Raw genomic sequence first — 20497 nt, forward strand, 5'->3', positions numbered from 1 at the left:
ATTGTTTTGCTGACTTTTGCAAGTTAGAAGCTCTTCCAGCAAGTTTAGTGATTGTATCAAATATGCGCAACTTTAACAGACAACAAATGTTTATGAATGATAGCTTTATTCTTTGATGTAGTCCTGAATTTTTGCAATTGTTAAGTATTTTTACATTTGTCATTTGTTGTCTAGATAGTCTTCAAACTAGAATAATCCTAAATAAATGCAGAAACTATAAAACTGTACTTCTGTTTTGGATTTCAGCCAGGTCTCCACCCACGATGATTAAGTCCTTTATATATTTGAAGTATATACATAAAATTGAATGTGCCTGATGTTTATTGTATGTGTGTATGTATAAAGAACACATAATCTGCTCCATATTTATAGGTAGTGCTTATAAGATGTGTTTTCTGCTCAAATACATTGAAAATTTATATTAAATTCAGATCTCACTATAGCAGGAGTTACTGTGATTACTGCTCAGGGCATGCTCAATTATTTCCCAAGTGTAGGCTGCATTTTTCTTGAGTATCTAACTTAACACTGATATTAAAATGCATGTCTTTTAAAAGAAAGTTCTACTTGAAAGGCTTCTATCTCATTTTGTCTGATTGTGATTCCAGTTCAAAGCTTCTTATTACTAGATCATTCCAACATTGGCATGCTGGAAAAAGATCAGTGAAGTACTGCCAAAGATAAATACAGCTGGAGTACATAATGTACTGTGTGCTGAGGGAATTGTGTATTTTCGTTTGGAGAAGTCTAAGGAGACATCGATTTGTTGTCTTCAGCTACCTGATGGGAGGCTATAAAAAATATGGAGTTGGACTTTTTCTTGAAGGCACAGGGTGTTTGGATGAGAGAAAACAAACACAAGGAGCATGGGAAATTTTTGTTAGGTATTAAGGAAATATTTTTCAGCAGGAGGACAGTCTGAACACTGGAAAAAATTGTTCAGAAAAGTTGTGAAATATCCACCTCTGAAAATGGTATAAATTTTGCTATATAGGCTTTAAGCCTGGTATAATTTGACTCTACTTTGAGCAGGGATAACAAGCCAAATGACCACCATAAGTGCCTTCCAACTATATTAATCTATTATTATTAGTAGTAGTAGTAGTAGTAATGTTATTATTTTTCACTTTCTCATGTAATAATTGTGACTTTCAGTTTTGTTGCTGTATGAAAACGGTGTATTGTTTCACACCAAAGAAAATATTTGCTTAAATTGCACCTGTGTATGAATAATCGTAACACTAGGGTAAATAGTATTGCTTGGTTTTGATTCCCTTTTGATTATTACTTTGAGATTCTAAATAGTGTGTCTAACAAGCTTTCTAAAGTGTGGGTTTCTTCTTGTTTCTGAAGGCGGAATGCAATGGGATATTAAGTCTAAATCCCTGCAAATGTCTACTGAACCTGTATGGATATTTGTGGTTAAATTAAATGCCTCACTAAGTACAAAGTATGCTCATGTCTTTTTTTCTGTATGAAACCTTTTATTTTCAGATTTTCTTTGAGTATCTTCCTAAGAAAATAGAAGTTTCCGTCTACAAACCAGCTTTTTCTTAACTCTGCTGGTTTTTCTGCAGATTTAGAGAAACATCAGTTTCCTGTGGTGCGTTTTCAAGTAGGATACATTTTCCAGTCAGCGTATGGCAGTTGGAGTGGCATGTTCCCATACATGTCTCTGCATCTGTGCTAGCAATCCTGTGTTTTTGGAGTGAAAAAAAATGCAGAAAACTTCAGTAAATGCTGAAAACTTTTGAATAGTACTAACTGAAACTGTTTTACTGAATGTTGTCCCAGTATAAAGACAACTGCTAAACAAGTAGGGAGCAATTAGGAATACCAGATGAAAGAGAGAATAAGACTTTAGCTTTCCAGAATTTCACAGATTTAAGCTAATGTGAAACCACTGTAGTCAAAAACTAGACTGCACTAATTATATAATAAATACATAATTATACATAATTATACATAATAATACATAATCTTAGATTTTGGTGATGTTAGAATAGCAGTGTGGCTTGTTTTGTAGACATTCATAATTAGTTAAGCTGCTTGTTAAGCTCCGAACATAACCCTCTTACAGGTAAATTTTCCAGCAAATGCCCTTGGTTCACTGAACTTTTATTTCTTTGGCATGTTTATACAATAGGTATCTTTCACAGTTTCTCTGGTTTTTAGTGGGGTTTAAATGGTTAAATATATCTGTTTATGTACTGAAAAATAGCATGTAGAAGAGTTAATTGGAAAGTTGAGAATTGAAGTGAGGTTTCTTTGGACTTCATAAACTACATGTTGATCCCTCATGTATTCAAAAGATTTTGTTTGAATTTGCAGTAATGTTAACACTTGCCTCCTCTGCCTCCACAGTTTTGCCAGCAGCTCAAGTAGTAGTCTAAATTGTGTTGATTTCAATAGTCCAAATTGTGTTGATGTTTTTTGAAGTGCCACTTTCATATAAGAACTTTCCATAACTGCATTCTTCTCATGTGTTGCCGGGAGACCTACCACTTTTGTATGAGAATTGAGCTAATGTGTGGTCTTCAGTTCTCTTGTGGTCTGTCAGTTTGTGTGTGTACCAATCTGCATACCTTATATCTTACACTGTTAATTAAATGCTGCCCCTACTGCTATTCCAGAAGGTCTGTGTTGTCTGGTGCCCCATTTGGGAGGCAGGCTTTCCAGTTCATGCAGCTCTCTCTGCTGGTCAGCCTGTATAATCAGTTATGCCTCAATAAAAGCACTGCCAGGATTTTTCCTTTAGTGTATGCCTGTCTTTTCCTACTTAAGGGTCAGGAGGCTTTATTGGAGAAGGTCAGTTGCCTTCCTCCTCAAATTCTTTAAAGATCTCTAGATAATTAACTTAGGTAGTTCTGCCTCACCCCATGATGTATTCCAGTGTGAGTCATTGTCCTTGCCAAACGGATCTGCAGTCCTGCCTAATTTTGCTGCTGTAATCTGTGTCTTACCTGGCAGCAAAACGGCCTGCATTCTTTCTTTTCCTTTCTTGCCCTGTTTACCCAGTTATTTTAGTATGGAATTGTTATTTTATTATGACTTGTCCATCCTAGGTCATGCAAAGACTGCTCATGTATGTATTTTTCTTGTCTGAAAATACCTGTCAGATGTGCTGCTCTGAGTTTGCTTTTTACCTTGCAAGTTGACTTCCTGAGTGACTGATCATGATTATCTGTCTTTTAAGTCAGTAAGTTACTCTAATTCCCTTCCCCTTTTGGGTCACAGAAGAAGAGTGTTAGTCAGTAGGATGGGAGAAAGAAGTAAACTGTAGAAAGTGACAAGAAAAGATGGAGAAAGAAAACAGAAGAAATTACATGGAAATGAGGATTGGGTGTTCTTAAGGTTAATCATTCGGGGAGAAAAAAGTCAGACTTTTAAACTTAATTCTAGGACCTTATTATCTTCTGGTCTGATGATTTTCATGTGTGAAGGGACAAGCACTTGTATAATTTTTCATAGAGTCATAGAATTGCTAAGACTGGAAAAGATCTCTGAGATTGAGGCCAACAATTAACCTAGGACACTATGTTCACCACGAAATTATATCCCTGTGTGCCACATCCATATGCCTTTTGAACACTTTCAGGGATGGTGATTCCACCACCTCCATGGGCAGCCTGTTACAATGCCTGACTTCCCTTTCAGTGAAGAAATTTTTCCCAATATCCAAACTAAATCTCCCCATGTGCAGCTTAAGGCCATTTCTTATTGTTCTGTCGCTTATTACCTGGAAGAAGATACTAAACCCCAAATCACTATGGCCTTCTTTCAGGTAGTTGTAGAGAGGAAGGTGGTTGTTTTCAGGTAAATATCACAAAGCTGTTTCTTTTAAATTCGTCTTGGTTTAAAATATTTGTGAATCTTGGATCACTAGGAAACTACCTGGGGAAAGTACTATTGTGGGCTTGTTCTGCTCCTAGCTCTTTTCTGGGCACTTTGCTTTTTACTGGCCACTAGAACTAGATGTGCCTTTGGTCTCATCCTCTGAATGCCTGTTCTGAAACAAGTGAACCAAAAAATGGCCTGGAAAACATGTACTGAGAGAGGTTTAACTCTCAAAATCAAGTTGCCTGTTGTAGTTTAGGTAGAGAAAAAATACAAGTAGCAGAATTGTTTTGTAGGCAGTTGAAAATTAGCCTAAAAATTAGTCAAACAATGACAGTAGCTGAGAAAAGACACAGGCTCAAAGAGTGTTTAAAGTTAGAAGGTCCATAGTGGGTTGTCTGGCCCAACCTCTCTGCTCAAGCAGGGCCACCGCGGAGCACATGGCATAGGATTGTGTCCAGACAGTTCCTGGATATCTCCGCTAAGGAAGACCCCACAGCCTTTCTGGACAATCTGTTCCAGTGCACAGTCACCTGCACAGTAAAGAAATTCATCCTTATATCCAGGTAGAACTTCTGTTGCTGTTATTGTTCATTTTGTTATCTCATTGCTGTTTCCAGTAACTTGTTCTTATCTCAACCTATGCTTGTCACCTTTTGCGTCTCCAGTTCTCAACTCCATCCTGCCAGAGTGGGAAGGGAAGATCAAGCAAGTGGTGTTGGTTTGGGAGAGTACCGGTGGGAGCACTGAACTGAGGAGTGCCATTCCTTAACCACAACAGATGTTTAGAAAAGAAAAAGGTGACCAAGTACATCTAGTTAGCTTTGCATGCATTAAGTCAAAGCCACTCCAAAGTGGCTTTTTTGGCTTTTTTTCATAAATAAATAAAAGAACCTTATTTGCTGTTGCTAAATTCTCTAGAGATATTTCAAAACTGGGATTGGATTTACAGGTGTCACAATTTATTAGTTAGCAGTTTGAGGAAAAGAAGGAGGGAATGCTTCATATAGCCGAAAGAAACAGAAGGGGTAGACTAAGAAAGAAATGTTTCATAACTAGTGAGTGTGAAGAATTAAGGTTTTTTTCACTGCTTTGTAGTTACAGCGGGATGTAGGTGTTCCAGAAACACTTTCTGGTACGCTTTCATTGTAGAAGTAACAGTAGCAGCTAAGAACACTGGGATCAGGAGATGTGAAAGACCAGGGAATGGCGAAGAAAGCACGTAGTTAGGAATTCAGGTTTTGAACCAAGAAAGTTCCCTGTTCTGAGTGTTCAACAAACAAGGAGGAAAGGAATGCAGTTAGGCAAAAGCTGTAGTGCAAAATGCATGCAACAAGATTCCTTTTTGATGTTGTGTCTGTCCAAAAGATATGGACATATTTATTAGCTTTGTCGCCAAGTTGAAATTTTCACATACTTGAAAATCATATCACCATAAGCACTAATTAATGTTTCTCATACTGTCTATGCTAGTAAAGAATATCAGTCTGTAGCAGTTTTGTTGAAAGCTGTTGTATTGTGGTATGTCTTAAGTGGGCACTGGGCTTCAAGCCACCACTGCAAGCAAAATCCAAGGAAGTATCAAGTAGTAGTAAGAAGGAACTTGGTAGGCTTTATTCTGTCAGTTTCTTTTCTTGTTCTTGTGTAGACAGTTGAATCTGGGCAGTAGTCGATAAGAAATTTATGTCACATACTGGTACTAAAGGGAAATTAAATTTTTCAAACTCATCACATTGGTAGTCTAGGGAAATTTAATAATCACAAAACCATTTGTGATAAACTGTTTCTTGCTGTGATGCTGATCACAAAGCAAATACTTCACCAATTGTAGAACTGCATACTATTAACAAGGAGAACTTCTGCAATACAAGCAAGTACTTGAAGTAGAAAAACAGTTACCTTTAATTTGAATTATTTTGAAAAACTGAAAGAGAACTTAAAGGCTTATCTTAACTTATCTTAAAGGCAGACCTGTCTCTAATTTCCCATAAATTCATCATATATGTTATGATAATTGTATGTAAAAGAGCTGAAGGAAGGAGATGTACAAATGTGTTTGTTTAATTTTGATGGCTGAATAGATAAAACATGCACTAACATTCCACATGCACATTGTGGGAGAGCTTGTTGTGTGTTTGATGTAATACAGCCCTTTTCAAACATAAATGAACAGGATTTCTGAGAAATCACGCTATAGAAAGACCAATATTAACTTAGCATTGACAGGTGAGAATCAGTTAATTGTGTTGCTCTTGCTTTTAGTGCTTCTGAACATCTAGGTTTGTTTCTCTGCAGTCTGTGCTTTGACCTTTTCAACTTCTCTGTGGCTGCACAGCCTTCAGACTCATTTTACAAAAGCAAGGTACGTGGGGTGAATGCTGTGACAAGACACAAGGAAATGACAAACTGCTTCAGAAGCTGTTGGGAGCTGTCGTTTAAGACCAGCAGTGCTTCATTAGGGCATTGAAACCATAGTAGTGATTTTTTTTTTTTTTGACTGGAGAAGAGTTGGCTGGCATGGATGTATTTTATAAACCAGTGTTATAAAAGCTGGCACAAGTTGCTGAAGCCTCTTCACCCCCCTGTTAGGCTGGGTGTTTTAAAAGCTCTATAGAAAAACTATGTACTTTCCTTCCAGGATGAAGCAAAACTGGTTTATGTGAGCAAGATGTTTGCACAGTCTGCCCAAGAAAAATCTGAACAGGTATGAAATCCATACCTGTGAGTTTATGGACTATGCAGAACTATTCGTTCAATTTGATTTTGTATGTACTTGGAAGAAAGCCAGATGTTTATTGTTATTTATTTCATTCATTGTATGTTCCAAGTGGTAAGGAAATAACATAGCTACTTTGTTCTCTCTCCATTCTTTTTGAGAGTGGCAGATCAGAGGGTACACAGCTGGAACCACAGGATTAGAGCTGCTTTGTTCTTCTGGAAGATTGTGTTGTTACAAGTATTTACTGTTCTGATTTCTTTTAGTAAGGCTAGTTGGTTCTGCAACAGGTAACATTTGCCAGTAGTTGAGACTAAACAGTAGTTGAGACTGATTTATTCTGTCATTAGGAGCATGCAAAGCATGCTATAGAGACATAGAATCATAAAGGTTGGAAAATACCTCCAAGGGAAGTCCAGCATTTGACTGAACACCACCATGCCCACTAAAACCATAGCATAAAGTGCTGTGTCTACTCCTTTGAACTCCTCCAGGGATGGTGAATCCACCATTTCCTGAGCAGCTTATCCCAGTGCTTAACCACTCTTACAGTGAAGAATTTTTTTCATTATGTCCAGCCTGAACCTCTCTTTGCACAACTTTAGTCATTTCCCCTTGTCCTGTTACTTGGGAGAAGGGACACTGCCTTGCAACAACCTCCTTTCTCATAGCAGCTACAGACAGAGACTGATGAGGTGATAAGGTCACCCCTGAGCCTCCTTTTCCCTAGGCTGAAGAATCTCAGCTCCCTCAGCTGCTCCCCACAAGAATTTATGCTCCAGACCCTTCACCAGTTCCTTTGCCCTTCACTGTACATGCTCCAGCACCTTGATGTCCTTGTCATGATGGGGCCAGTACTGCCACAGGATTGAATGTGTGGCTTCACCAGTGCCGAGTACAGGGGACAATAAGTGTTCTGCTCCAGCTGGTCCGTGACCTCTTGTGCTGTGGTGGCTGACGTTCATTAAGAAAAAGCAGTCACTTCTACTGGTGTTTTTTCTCACCCCACAATGGGAAGATTAAAACAGTGATTTGAACGTTTGTTTTAACTTGATCTTGCTCAAGGGCTCTATTGAGACTCCTTAAACCTTCTCCTTTTTATTTTCTTCCCCAGATTAGCTCCTGTAGTCTTTGGTTGTTTTGTTTTGGTTTTTTTTTCCCATTAAGGTATTTACTCCTGCTTCCTTTAATTTTATGTCAGTTTAAAATATTATTTTTGTAGGTTTCATTTGTTCTACCTTAATTAAAAAAACCAGCCTGAAGATGTCAGCAATAGGAGGGTGGCAATAGGTTTTAATGCTCAAAGGCTGCAGTTGTAGGGCTCAAAGGCATGGGCTACCTCTTGATATTTCCCTCCCATGTTTAAAGAGGGAATAATGACTAAAATCTTCAGCTTAAAGTTCCTAATCACCACCCCTGATGCTCAGCAATGTGATCTCTCCTCCATCAACTTTTTCCAGCCCATTGAGAGAATAAGTAAATGCTTCTTGGAAAGTGACTGAAGAAACATTTGCTAAGGCTTAAAATAATCAGTCCTCCTTCTCTGTAGATGGGGAGGGAGAGAATGGGGGCAAGGAGGGGAACAGAATGCACTGAACCACCTGTGGTATATTTTAAACTTCAACTATTCATGCTTCTTATTTCTCTTCATGTGTAGCTGTTATTTGGACACCATGTGAATGAGAAGTCAATGAATTTCTTAACCTTAGTAAGGGAAATGTTCTTTACTGTATCCTCTGCAGTATCTGATTTGTTAGATTGGCAATGCAGGGTATACTCAATAGAACCAACAAAAACTGGAAAAAGAGTGTCCTTGGTGGGGAGTGACATAGCACTGGTTTAGTTGGATGAGTCTGGGACCTGATGAGGAGAGACCATATTTGCCAGAGGTAGAAGGGGAATAGAAGAGTCCTAAGTACTCTTTTGGACAAGACAATGATGTAGAGCTGTAGAAGATTAAGTGGGAGAAATATCTATGCTTTTCTTGGTTTTCTTGATTTTCAACATGTGACTCAGTGCACTGTTTTCATCTTCCACCTGAACTGAGACTCATGCTTTTACTTATTCCTCTGGTCATGGAGTATCCCCCTCCTCTGGTACCTGTCACTGCCTCCCAGAAAATAATCCATGAGAAGATACTTTCTTCTCAGGAGTACTTGGAACTTCTTCCCAAGTTTTCATTTGTGTTCAGTTATGTTTCTGAAGTTTAAAACATAATGCTCTGGAAGAACTTAATTTTCACAGGATGCCTCTTTTTGGATTTTTCTAGGAATCAAATGGCATCCAGATGTTCGGTCATGTTCAATAGTTACTGTTTTCCTATGCCTACCAAGATGAAGCAGGCTCCAACCTTCTAGTTTTTCTCATTTGCTTAAGCACAAGCATTGATTTCACCATGTGTGTATTAAGGTTATGCCTGCCTTTGAATCATGCACTTTTAATTAGTTTTAAACAAGTTAAATTAATTTTTAATTAGTTTTAAAGGGAGTGGAGTAAGTGCTAAATGACTGAGGTTATTTCAGCTAAAATTTGAACCTGGTTTTGTACCCAATTGTAGGTGAGAGAGGAGAGGAGAGGAGAAATTCTCTTTATTAGAAATGCTTAGTAGGGAGGGGGAGTGAGGATAGGTAAAGAGGAAAAGCAGCTGCTTTTGAGGGAAGTTTGGGCTACTTGGCATATTAATCTGTGCTTTTGACCTAGTAAACTTGTAGACTATTCAAGCAACATCCAGGTTTTAGAGTAAGGAGTACTCAGATTTTTCTGGAAGATCTGATGTGTCATTTTCTAATACAGGTCATATTGTCCTTTCTCTCTCAATTCGCTCTCATTTTTTCCCTCAAAGATTTGCTTGTTTTACTTGTTGCCCACTCTTTTTCTTTCTGGTGGAGATTGTGTACAACACATAAAATGCCATAAAATCTTCAGTGTGACTCAGCTGCTGTGCTTACACTGCCTAACAGGACACAGTCTGAGAGGGAGATAATTTGGTTTTAGGAAGTTTCTGTATCAGATGAGATAGGATCCTTCATCAGAGAAGGCATCCTTCCATTACCCTGTCTTGCTGTCCACAGAAGCTTCTGGTAAAAAGAAGCTCAAGAGCCACTTATGTTATTTTGATTTCAGATTCTAGGTTTCTAAAATCCTTTGTCAAGTACAAGAGTTATTTAACTACCATAACCTCTGCTGCACTTCTTTGTCTTGGGTCTGGCTAGGATGGAGTTCATTTTCCCACAGGGGCCCTCACACTGCTGTGCTTTGCATTGGTAGCTACAAATGTGTTGGTGACACACCAGAGTTTTGGCTGCTGCTGTCAGCTCTGCACAGCACCAGCTCTGTCTCTCCATCATTCCACCCTCCCACCAGCAGCTTGGGGCTGGGCAAAATCTTGGCAGAGGACATAACCAGGACAGCTGACCCAAACTGACCAAAGGGATATTCCATACCATATGGCGTCAGCTCAGATGGAAAAGCTATGTAAAGGAGGAGGAGAAGGGCACTGGTTATTTACAGTGTTTGCCTTCCAGAGCAACTGTGACATGTGCTGCAGCCCTGCTTCATGGGCAGTGGCTGCACATTGCTTGCTGATGGGAAGTGGCGAATAAGGGTTTTTTGTCTTTGCTTATGCATGCATGAACTTTTGCTTTGCTTTACTAAACTGCCTTATCTCAACCTCTGAGTTGTTTTCCATCTTTTTTCTCTCCTGTCCAGCTGAAAAGTGGAGTGGTAGTGTGGCTTAGTGGGCACCTGGCCTCCAGCCAAGGTCAACCCGCCAGACCTTTCTTGTGATTCTGACTGCCTGTCTGAAGTGACAGGCAGAATCCATCCCAGCCTACAACTATCCTGAGATGTGGTTGTGGTGACATATGCTGCTTGTGCCTGTAGTTAGGCCAAGTGTTCAGTGGTGATCTTTGTCAGTTTTCAGGGAGGTGGAAGGGGGATGCATCTGGTGAATGAAAACTTACCATTTCTTAGTGCAGATGGAAGAATAACAAGAGCGTGTTTTTGTGAGTTTGTTTTACTGCTTTGAAATAATGTAGAGGGCATTACGTCCTGCATAGTAATGACATTTAGAGTGGAGCAGGACCACAGTGACTAAGCATTTTGTTTCTGTTGTAGGCATGAGGAATATCTTGCTCACCTATGAGGTACTGAACAATACACCTACAGCTTTTGATAGAGTTGTTCACAGTAGTGTCACGTTTGTTACCTACTTATATATCTTTTCTGAACTCTAAAGAGTAATTGAAAACAGAGTTAATAAATACTGTGCAGAGTCACTGTGTTTAGTTACTTTGAGAGGTGTTACATATGTTGATATATTGCATCTATGTCTTTCCCTCAGTGCTTTTTCTTTTCCTTGGTTTCTTCCTTATTCATGCCCTTTGTGTTGAACTCTGTGTTCAGAAGAGCTTTTCTCTTTCCTCTGCCTGAGGTTTCCTCTGTATACTAAAACTGAAAGATCAAACATGAGGAACAGTGTGGGAAAAGTTACAGTAAGAGTTGAAATTTAAAATGGATTTTTTTTTTCAGTATTCAAGCAATTTGGAGATTTTTCAACTATTTACCTTATATGAAAAGAATGATGAGATAAAGCTTCCTTTGCAATGAAATTTTTTCTCTTAAATATTTCATGAATCAAAGAATTTTGTTTATATCTGGTTTACCAGTGGTTAACAGTGTGAACCTATGGAAATTATTTAGACCTTTGTATTAGATTCAGAAAGTAAGAGAAGTGACAGTGTTTTATGTAAAGCATCCTAGTATTGAACTCCAGTGGAAACTGAAAATATTAGGATTATTATGTGTTGTTACAAACTTGTTCACATATATAGAGATCACCTAGAATAGGGGAAGTGTTCTGGTGACACTGATGCTACCTTTGTCCCTGACAGAAGTATGTTCTCTTTTGTGGCAAAGCCACATTGTAGGGGTTTGTTTTTAACCAAATTTGATACTGAAGAGTGCTCTCAGTGATCTAAAAAATGAAGGCCTCGGGCTGACTTCTTCTGTCATTTGGCTGGGGTTTTTTTTATATTTTCTTTTTGTCTGTGTGCCAGTCAAAGGGATTTAGTGCCCTGTATCCTTATTTACTTTAATGACTTGAAACTTAATTCACTTATTATTTGGTGGATTGGCGGACAAATATTTTTATGTGTAGTTTGGGCCCAGATATGGGTGGACTTTTTATTGTACTTACTAGTAGTCGAAGTCCTTACTAAGTCCCAGTTAAGGAAAAAAAAGTATTTAAAAGCCTGGTTACTGGTAGACATGACAAACTCTAAAAGGCTATAGAGGGGAGAGGGATGTCCTTTTATAGGTGCTGGAATGCCTGGTCAGAAGTGGTCTGCTCAGACATTATTAATTCCTGCCTAGGATTTTTAATTGGCTTTTGTTTGCTAATTGGAATTATATTTAGCAAATCTAAGAACTACTAGTATTTATAGTGATTTGTAGTTTGTTTAGGAGTATCTTTGGGAGCTCAAAGCATGCATAAGGAGAGGAGAGGCCATGGTTGGTTTTAATCTTTGAGTTCATTTCAGTGGGCTTCAAGCAATTTGTCTTGTAAATGTATGTACAAAACTTTACCTCTTAGAGCAACTAGTTCAGATGGAGACAATTCTTACTCAGTATTTGAGTAAGAATTTATTATAATTAGCAAATTATGAAGAAACTTGGCTGTAATAAACTGTGTTGCACTTTGTATTGTATTCTAGACTTAGCTCCAGCTTATCTAATCATTGCATTCAATGGAGTAGTGTCAAAGAGTCTGCAGTATTGTTTACAGACATTTTTGGGGGGACTAGCTGGATTTTTCATTGCATCATGGTCACAGCTTGCTTTTGTCGACTTTGCATTAGTTGTTCTGCTTTACTTTTGGAAGTGGTTCTTGGGGTCCACACTTCTGTGCAACAGCTCGTTCCAAAACCTGGGGAGAGATATGAAATTTTTATTTCATCACAGCTGAAGTGAAGCTGCAAATAACTATGCCAAATATGCTGAAAAGTTCTGTAAAAAACTTAAGTGGCTTGTAAGTCTGAGATAATCTAGGAAAGAGTTGTTATGTAATTTAGAGAATGGAATATCTTAGATTTTGAACAGATCACCTTGGTAGATTCAAATTTCCTATCCATGAGTGGGTTGGAAAAAAATGCTTTTAGACATGATTAGAACAGTATGATTGCTGAGTTGGAGTGGGGACTTGCAGGGAGAGCTGAGGTGCCCTGGTTCATGTTACTGAGTGCATACATCTGCAGAAAATTTGGGTGAGTTCCCACAATGCTAAGGACATTGAAAGGTGGGTGAAAGCCTTCAGGGCTCAGAGGCAAAACTTGTGTTGGAGTTTAACTTAGGTACTGAGAGATCTGAGTGTTTTCAGGATTTTTTTTCTAGTTTTCTGTCATCAGAAAGAATTTTAGTGGGAGTTAAATAATTGTTTAGTGGGAATTTTGCAATGTAACATTTTTTCAACAAGTGACCAGTTATTTAATACTGTTGTGCTTTGAATGCTTAATCTTTATTTTATAATGGCTTGTCATAAAGGAACTGATAATAGCACAATCTGTAACATCTTATTTTAAAATCCAGAAAAGAACATTGTATCTTCCTGTCTAATCTTCTATATATCATAAACCAGTCAGTTACACTTGGGCTTTCTTCCTCCCTTCATCAAGTTCAGTAACATAGGATTATCTAAAACCTATTTTGTAACAGTGCATCTACTCTTCATGTTTTAAAATCAGGAAATACAGAATCTACATCTTTCTTAACTGGTTTTTTCAGTAGTTTGACACTCTTGTTTCTGAAAGAAAAAAAAATGTTTTTTAAATAGGTATTTATTCTAAAGGTATTGTATATCTCATTTAAAGAGTTCCTTGTTTTTCCACTATGTTTTTTATTTCTTGAGACTGTCAGGTAGTCTGCTAGATCTTTTTAGTCTGTTGGGGCACAATTTTCATGCTCTTGTCTTCTGCAATTTTCTTACGGTATTTCAGGATATAATTTCAAAAATCATGAAAAAAGGTTTGTGTCATTCTTATTTCAGCGCTTGGGGAACAGTCAATGTGAATATAGGAAGTTCTCAGTTTATCTTATTTTGGAATATTTTCTTTCTCTTTGAAAGTGAAGTGCACAATTGAATGCTTAATCATACTCAAAACAGAGTTCTGTAAATACTGGATACACATGATGATAATTTGACTTTTCTGCAGTGTTTGGGGAAGCACCAGTCTGTTCTTTTTTTAAAATGTTCAAGAGAACACAGACTATTTGAAATGCTACATTGTGAAAATATGCTTGTCTTAATGTTTCTTTCTCCTTGTCACTTCTATTAGACTTCTGCAGAATCTCTGCTAGTGGTATATTTTATGAAAAACCTTTGTTTGCTTTCAGAGCCCTGGGTTTTCTGGCCAGCATTTTTTTCTGACAATCTGCGTTTATGGAGATAACATGATCTTGGCAAAGCAAGTAGTGCAGTATCTTTGAAAAAGCTGTCTGGTATTTCAGATAGGGAACAAGTGGAGAACTCGCAGGCCATTGGTGTTTAAGGAAACACTAAATAAACTATCAAGCAAGTACATTTTCCTGAATTGTAAAGATAAAGCATCAACATTGCTGTCATAAATTATTCAGCAATACTAAGCATTAACATAGGATTTAAAAAAAAGAATGTATTCTTTTGCAAAAATACTTCAGCTCTTCTTCTAAAGAGTAACAAGAAGCTGCAGTATTTATATGTTATAATATCTTTCTATATAATTGCAATGTTAATATATTGATATAAATATTTATATATTGATACAGTGATTGAACTCTGGATCATTATTTGATAGGCTTGTGAATGCATTTACATAGTCTTGGCTTTACTATTTGATCAAACTTCTACAAAAATAATTTTATTTGAAATATTTCTGTGGCAGTTGCTTGAATATCTCAGATTGTTGTTTGTATCTCTCAGATGGTCTTTGTTATGTTTTGTTGTCTCATTTTATGTGATCAGGCCCTGACTCTACTTTCATAAAAGTACCTAGTCGAAACCTTGTTGAAACTGTATGGGATCTAAGTTGGAGAGCAGGGAGGGGAGTGTTCTGTTTTGTTGGTTTTTCCTTTGGCTGGATTTTTGGGGGGATTTGTTTGTTTGTTTGTTTGCTTGGTTTTCTGGGGAGGAGAGTGTTTTTTAAGGCAGGGCTGTAAATAATATTAGTGTCCTGGGTTCCTGTAACTGATGTGTCGCTGTAAAGAGCCAGCTTGGTTTCCTTTACAAGACTTTAGGCACTTTTCCAAAGACAAGGAGGAAGGAGGGCAATGACACCAAAATCCCCTAGAAACTCCCGCACCTTGAGGAGGGAATTTGTACAATGAAATTTGCATTAGATCTGACCTTTTGAAGTACAGTTTCTTAACTGAAGCTGAAAAAGCAGGGTAGGCTGAAGAAAGTATTTCTGGAGAGTCCAGAGGAGACACTGACATCTATTGCTCTTGGCTGTTTGGAAGAGTTTGCTGATTCACTCTGACTTAACTGTTATCCTGTTTACATGCTGACAGTTATTTCTGCAAAGAGCTAATTTGTTGAAGCACGTGTTTCCAGATTCTGTTCAGATAGTGTAGCTGGCATAGGAGTAGTTCCTTCATCCAGATGTTTTCACATTTTTGATGTCTCTGTCTCAGATTTACTAGATTTGTTTTCTCCCATATTTTTCCCAGAAAAAATGTTACAGGAATCAAGGTAATGCATGTTTTGTCTCTCAGCCTACTATTGCAATTTTCTTGTCCAAGACCACTTTACCCTTTGCTTTGGTCAGATGATGAAAACTGGGAGGAGAAAGAAGCCAAATAATCTGTGAAATTGGGAGCAGCAGGAGTGACATTTTACAAACATAACATTGTGTTATGTTGAGCATAGTGGATCTTCTTGTGGTTTTTCTTTTTGTAGGCAGAAGAGCTGGTTGGGGTTATGATTATTATATTCTCCATGGTACTTTACTGTGTATGACAGACTGTAAAAGTGTACCTTTAATCTCTAAGGCTAGATATTTAGAAGTTTGGCAAAGAGTAGTAGTTTCAGTTGGGATATTCTGGAGTTGAAACTGGAGGCACCATTTCACCTAGAATGATAGAATGAAGAGACCTGGTGTTACTGTTCCATGGAATTATTTCTCACTTAAGTGACTGCAAATTTCATTAAACAGTCTTTGAGGTTTGAGTAACAGATTTTTTTCTTAAGATGTTCTGATTCTTGGGCAGGAATCAGGATTATTAATTTCCCTCTTTTTTTTCTTTTGTCTCTTTTTTCTTTTATGTTACTAAATGCAATCTGTGTTGAAAGAGAAAAGCCACAAAATAAAGTGAAGGGGAAAGCATGTTTTTAAACATTGTTTTGACATTTGCCTTTAGAATGGCTCTTCCTCTTTCTGTTTACCTCCTACTTGCCTAGAGGATACTTCGTGATGTCACTGCCCTTTATCCCTACTACATAATCTTCTGCTCCTGGTTCTCAGGAAAATTCTAGCTCTTCAGCCTTCTTGAGCTCTGCGTGTAGTGTAAACACATATGACAGTTACTGTAGAGGCTGTAGTGTTACTAAGCTCTGAGGAGGGAAGTTGCCAGACTGGGGAAGTGAGATAAGAGTGCAAGAAAATGGAGATGACAGAATTCAGAAGGAAGTCCAAAAGAGTTTAAGTTTTTAAAATCCAGGTCTTGGAAAAAGCTTCCTGAACAAATGCAAGCAGGGTAATTTATACTAATAGCCAATGGCAACTGGAAAGAGTTATGACTGGTTTTCCTCACAAAAATGTTTGCTGTGAGAAATTATCTTTCTTCTGTGAGGAAGAGAACTTTTTAATTTCTACCAGTAAGTAACTCTGCTTGGTTAAACTGTTGTGTTGATATTTACTTAGAGGATAATATTTTTTATAGACTCAGAACTCCAGAGTCCATCTGTAGAGGGAGAGGATAAAGAACTTTCGAAAGTCAGACATCTTTCAGAAGTACCAGACCACAGCAAGTGGTGGGTCTTGGCTGTTCTCTGTTCTATCTATTCCACAGTTAAGCTGCTAAAACCAGAATGTACCTGGGAAATCCCTGCTGCCACAAAAGGCTGGGAGAAGAGCAACTGGTTTGAAACCTTTTCCATTGTGACACAGCTGGTGCCTGCCGTGCCACCCTTCAGCACTCACTGACTGCAGTGTGGAATATGTATGACTTGTGATAGCTTAGCACCAGCCTGTGTGGCTCTTGACAGCATCTGTAAGCCAACATCTGCTTTGCAACTGTTGATGCTATTCTTTGGCCCTGCAGTACTGTAGAGACAAGTGCTGGTTCATGTTTTCACAAATGGCTCTTCAATTATGACAGCAGGAATTGCATCTGGGAAAGAATAGCTAGCTTTTCAAAAGTGTCTTCCAGCATCACATCCCGACTGTCTCGATCTTGCAACATTTAAGAAAATGAAGTAATTTCACAGACTACTTTGGTGTTGTAATTTTTGCTTTTGTTTGTGCTTCCAGTATTTTTTAACTTGTGAGTGAGGTTGTAACTGTCTTATATATTCTCTAGAGGTTGTTGAAGTATTTTTAACTTCAAAGTAAGTTGAAGGTAAAAGACAGTATTTTTAACAAAAATGACTTTTAATAGAAAAATACTTTTTTCTTCTTCTTTGGTGGTTTGTTGGAATACTTTTTAACATTAATATTTTTTCATTGAATCTTTTTTTATCATTTCTCAACTTCTTCATAATATATTGGTAGTTTTTCCTGTGTAGAAACTGGTGCTTTGATTGCTCACTGTAGAATAGTTTTTTGTAACCAAAATCCAACTAGGCAGAATGAGACCAGTAGCAAGCAATCCTGCTTTTTACTTTGAATTAGTTTCCCCATGTACACAGGGGCATTGGGAATTCCTATTTAATGTCTTTCTGAAAGAAATCAAAGAACCAATTCAGGAAGACCTGTGCTTTAGTAAGTAACTTAGAACAATCTTTTGTTCCATGTTTTAAGCTATTAAACAGTACTCAATTTTCAGTACAGTTTACAAAAAAAAATCTAGTATGATGTAGCATACTTGTGAAAATATCACTTAGTCCTAATTTTGGTGTTGTCATCTTTTATTGCATCACTTTAAAAGAATTTGGGAGATATGTAAGCTAATAAAGGTAAATTGGTGATATTTTTCACATGCTTCATGCAAAAGGCCTCCCTGAGCCATTATTGGTACTTTTCCTATGTCTTCTGCGTATATAAAGATGTGCAGATAATGGTGGCTCTGAATGGACTAAGGACCCTCAGATGCTATTATCTTGGGACATAATCTGTGCCAAATGATTGGGCAACTATTTGAATTGCTTGGAAATTTTCTGATGAAATAGACTTTTGCTGAAATTTATCACCATGGTGAAACTGAAATGTTTTGCAGATATGGACCAACTTTTTCCAAAGTTCTAATGGAATCTAAACAGAGCTGTTTCTTCTGGGCAAGTCTTTGATTTGATTACTTCTCTGGTAACTCACCTACTTGGCATGTTACTGTGGTGTTGAGGCTTTTACCTGAGCACGGTGCTCATTCATTTTCTGACAGCAGCCCCAGGTAGTTTTCTTCCTCAATAAGTACAGTGATCACTTCATTCTCTTGTGAAGAACTTAAAAATCACAATTTAAAAATTTCTAATCAGAATGAAAATGGGATAATCCTCATATTAACAGCTATCCACTTAGTCCCTGTGTGTCATGCAAGCAGATCAGGCCAGGACCATTATTCTTTTCTTACACACAAGTTCATGGACTGAATTGTGGATACTGGGAGTGGTTTTCCAAGTGAAAACTGTAAGCAAATGTTATCTTTGCTTCTCTACCTTTCTTTTTTTGGGGGGCATGTTTTGTCATTGATATGTTAATCTGTCACCTTCTGTATGTATTTGCTTGCTACCACATGCATTCAAATTTTGGTGTATGAAAAGTTCTTGTGTGGTATTAGTATACAGCTGATAATATAGGAAAACTCCTTTGGAGTTACTTAATTTTTGGCTTGTTACTTGTAGGAGCAGTTGTTTTCTTGTGTGGCTTTACCTCATGGCAGAAGAACAATAGGCAGAGCATATCAGAAAAATGACCAGGAAAACTGAAAATGCACTCCTTGTTAACTAAACATCTTTGAATATGCTTTAGGAGAATATTTTATATTTTTGTGAAAGCTGGTTTTAAGGTAAGAATAAATATTACCTGAGAAAAGACAACAGAGTTTTAATGCAGAAGATGGTGCATTTAAAATGTAGATTAATTTTATTTATGAGTGTTATCCAAATAATGGAAAGAAGTTCTCAGATTTTCCAGATTGCTTAGTATTTTTAAAAGTATTGTTGAATATTTTGGCAAAGTTAGTCTGGAGAATATTTTCTTATGATTATGTATTGGAAATATGTGAATCTGTTGCTGTGACTTTTTTGGTGAAATTCTCACTGATGTGGCATGCTTGGACTGAACAAGGCCTTTGTAACCTTTTGTTGGTCCATTAAAAAGCGCTGTCCTTCTGTAACAGGTGATGTTTTAAAAATACAATACTTTATTGCCTGTCAGCATAGTGTATGCATTTGCTTCCTTGAATTTAGTATACTTTTGTTTTTAAAGCAGCCCACTGAAACAAGCTTGCACATGCAAAGAAAATCAGATTTGCAAGGATAACTCATGTCATATATGCTGAATATGAAAACTATTGTTATTGTCAGAAGATTTTAAACTTTTAATAGCATAACAAGCCATGCTGAGCACTTGTTATGGGCATGTTTAATTGTGCTCCATTTGTCTGTGTATTCAAACTGAACTGCAAAGACTGTAATTAAATATTAATTATACATATTAAGTGTAAATCAAACAAACTAGCCAAAATTATGGCAAGTGGGAAGCTGACTTTTTTCTCAGTCTAAGTTTGGATTTAGAGGTAAAAACTTGATTTTGGTCGTCTTGGAACAAGATGCATAATACCCTTGTGATGTTCTATCACTGCCGGCTAATGTAAGACTTGTTAGCACTTTTTATGATACTTTGCTGCAGTCTTAATCTCCTGTCACAGGTAGAGTGAGACCTTCATACAAAGTTTATTAGAAAAGTTCCCATTGAGTCATGAGGTGCAGAAGGGACGCGCTTGCCTTTTAAACTCCTTCTCAAAGAGAAGCCTGGTGTGGCTAGATCCAATCTTAATGCCAAACTAATAGTTTTAGGTCTAAGAAATTATAGGGTTGTCATTGAACCTTTGTACAGCTTTGTCCCACAGGATTAAGGGAGGCAAACCAGATCTAATAATATAAAAATGAATTATTTACTATAATTAATGATTAGACATGAAGATCTTAATCAGAATTATTTACTATGCATTATAGAAGTTAAATTAGGATAGTATAGTGTGTGCTATGTCAAAACAATTTTATTAAAGCAATTCCATTAAAGCTAGCAAAGAAACCCCCTAAAAACTATTAAGTAGAGATTGATGTTACTTATCTGTATCGACAACGGTGTCACCTTAGCATTTTTAGATAAGGACACTTTACCAGATCTGCCACATCTCCACCTCATTATCAGCATGTTAAACTTTGGTGTTGATGAGTCAAGCCGGTTTAGCATAACCCAACACCGAAAGCAGCATGACACCCTCTTTAGTTCACTATAGATAGCTTTGCAAAATAGAGCATTGTTCAAGTTGGTTCATCCCATTCCAGGCAATGCACCCTGCTGTACCACCTACCCACCATTACTTGGGAAGGCTTTCATTATTGATGTTCATTCAAATTCCTTGAAAGAAGGACATGTAAATAAGCAGATGGACGGTGTGCGCATTACTGTCATCTTTGGTTTACTGGCAGTAAACATACTGAGCTGTTGGGAGACAGCTTATGTCTTCAAGGCCTTGCTTGTCAATAGAAAATACTATTTAATCTTTCTTCTTTCACTAGTAAACTGAGCA

At 37.5% G+C, this 20497-nt stretch overlaps 1 protein-coding gene across 4 annotated transcripts in view; it reads left to right on the plus strand.

Moving 5' to 3' along the window:
- The window catches only part of JAK2 (Janus kinase 2), an 89124-nt gene that overhangs the window by 16374 nt on the left and 52253 nt on the right, over positions 1 to 20497 (plus strand). Inside the window, exon 1 of one of the 4 annotated variants that reach the window (XM_036403085.2) lies at positions 15219 to 15275. The exons of the other annotated variants lie outside the window; for them this stretch is intronic. The gene's annotated coding sequence lies outside the window, so the exon portion shown is untranslated. Of the gene's footprint in view, positions 1 to 15218; positions 15276 to 20497 lie in introns of those variants that run through there. 4 annotated transcript variants of the gene reach the window in all.

The sequence above is a fragment of the Molothrus ater genome, chromosome Z (assembly GCF_012460135.2).
Source record: "Molothrus ater isolate BHLD 08-10-18 breed brown headed cowbird chromosome Z, BPBGC_Mater_1.1, whole genome shotgun sequence".
NCBI classification, from domain to species: Eukaryota; Metazoa; Chordata; class Aves; order Passeriformes; family Icteridae; genus Molothrus; species Molothrus ater.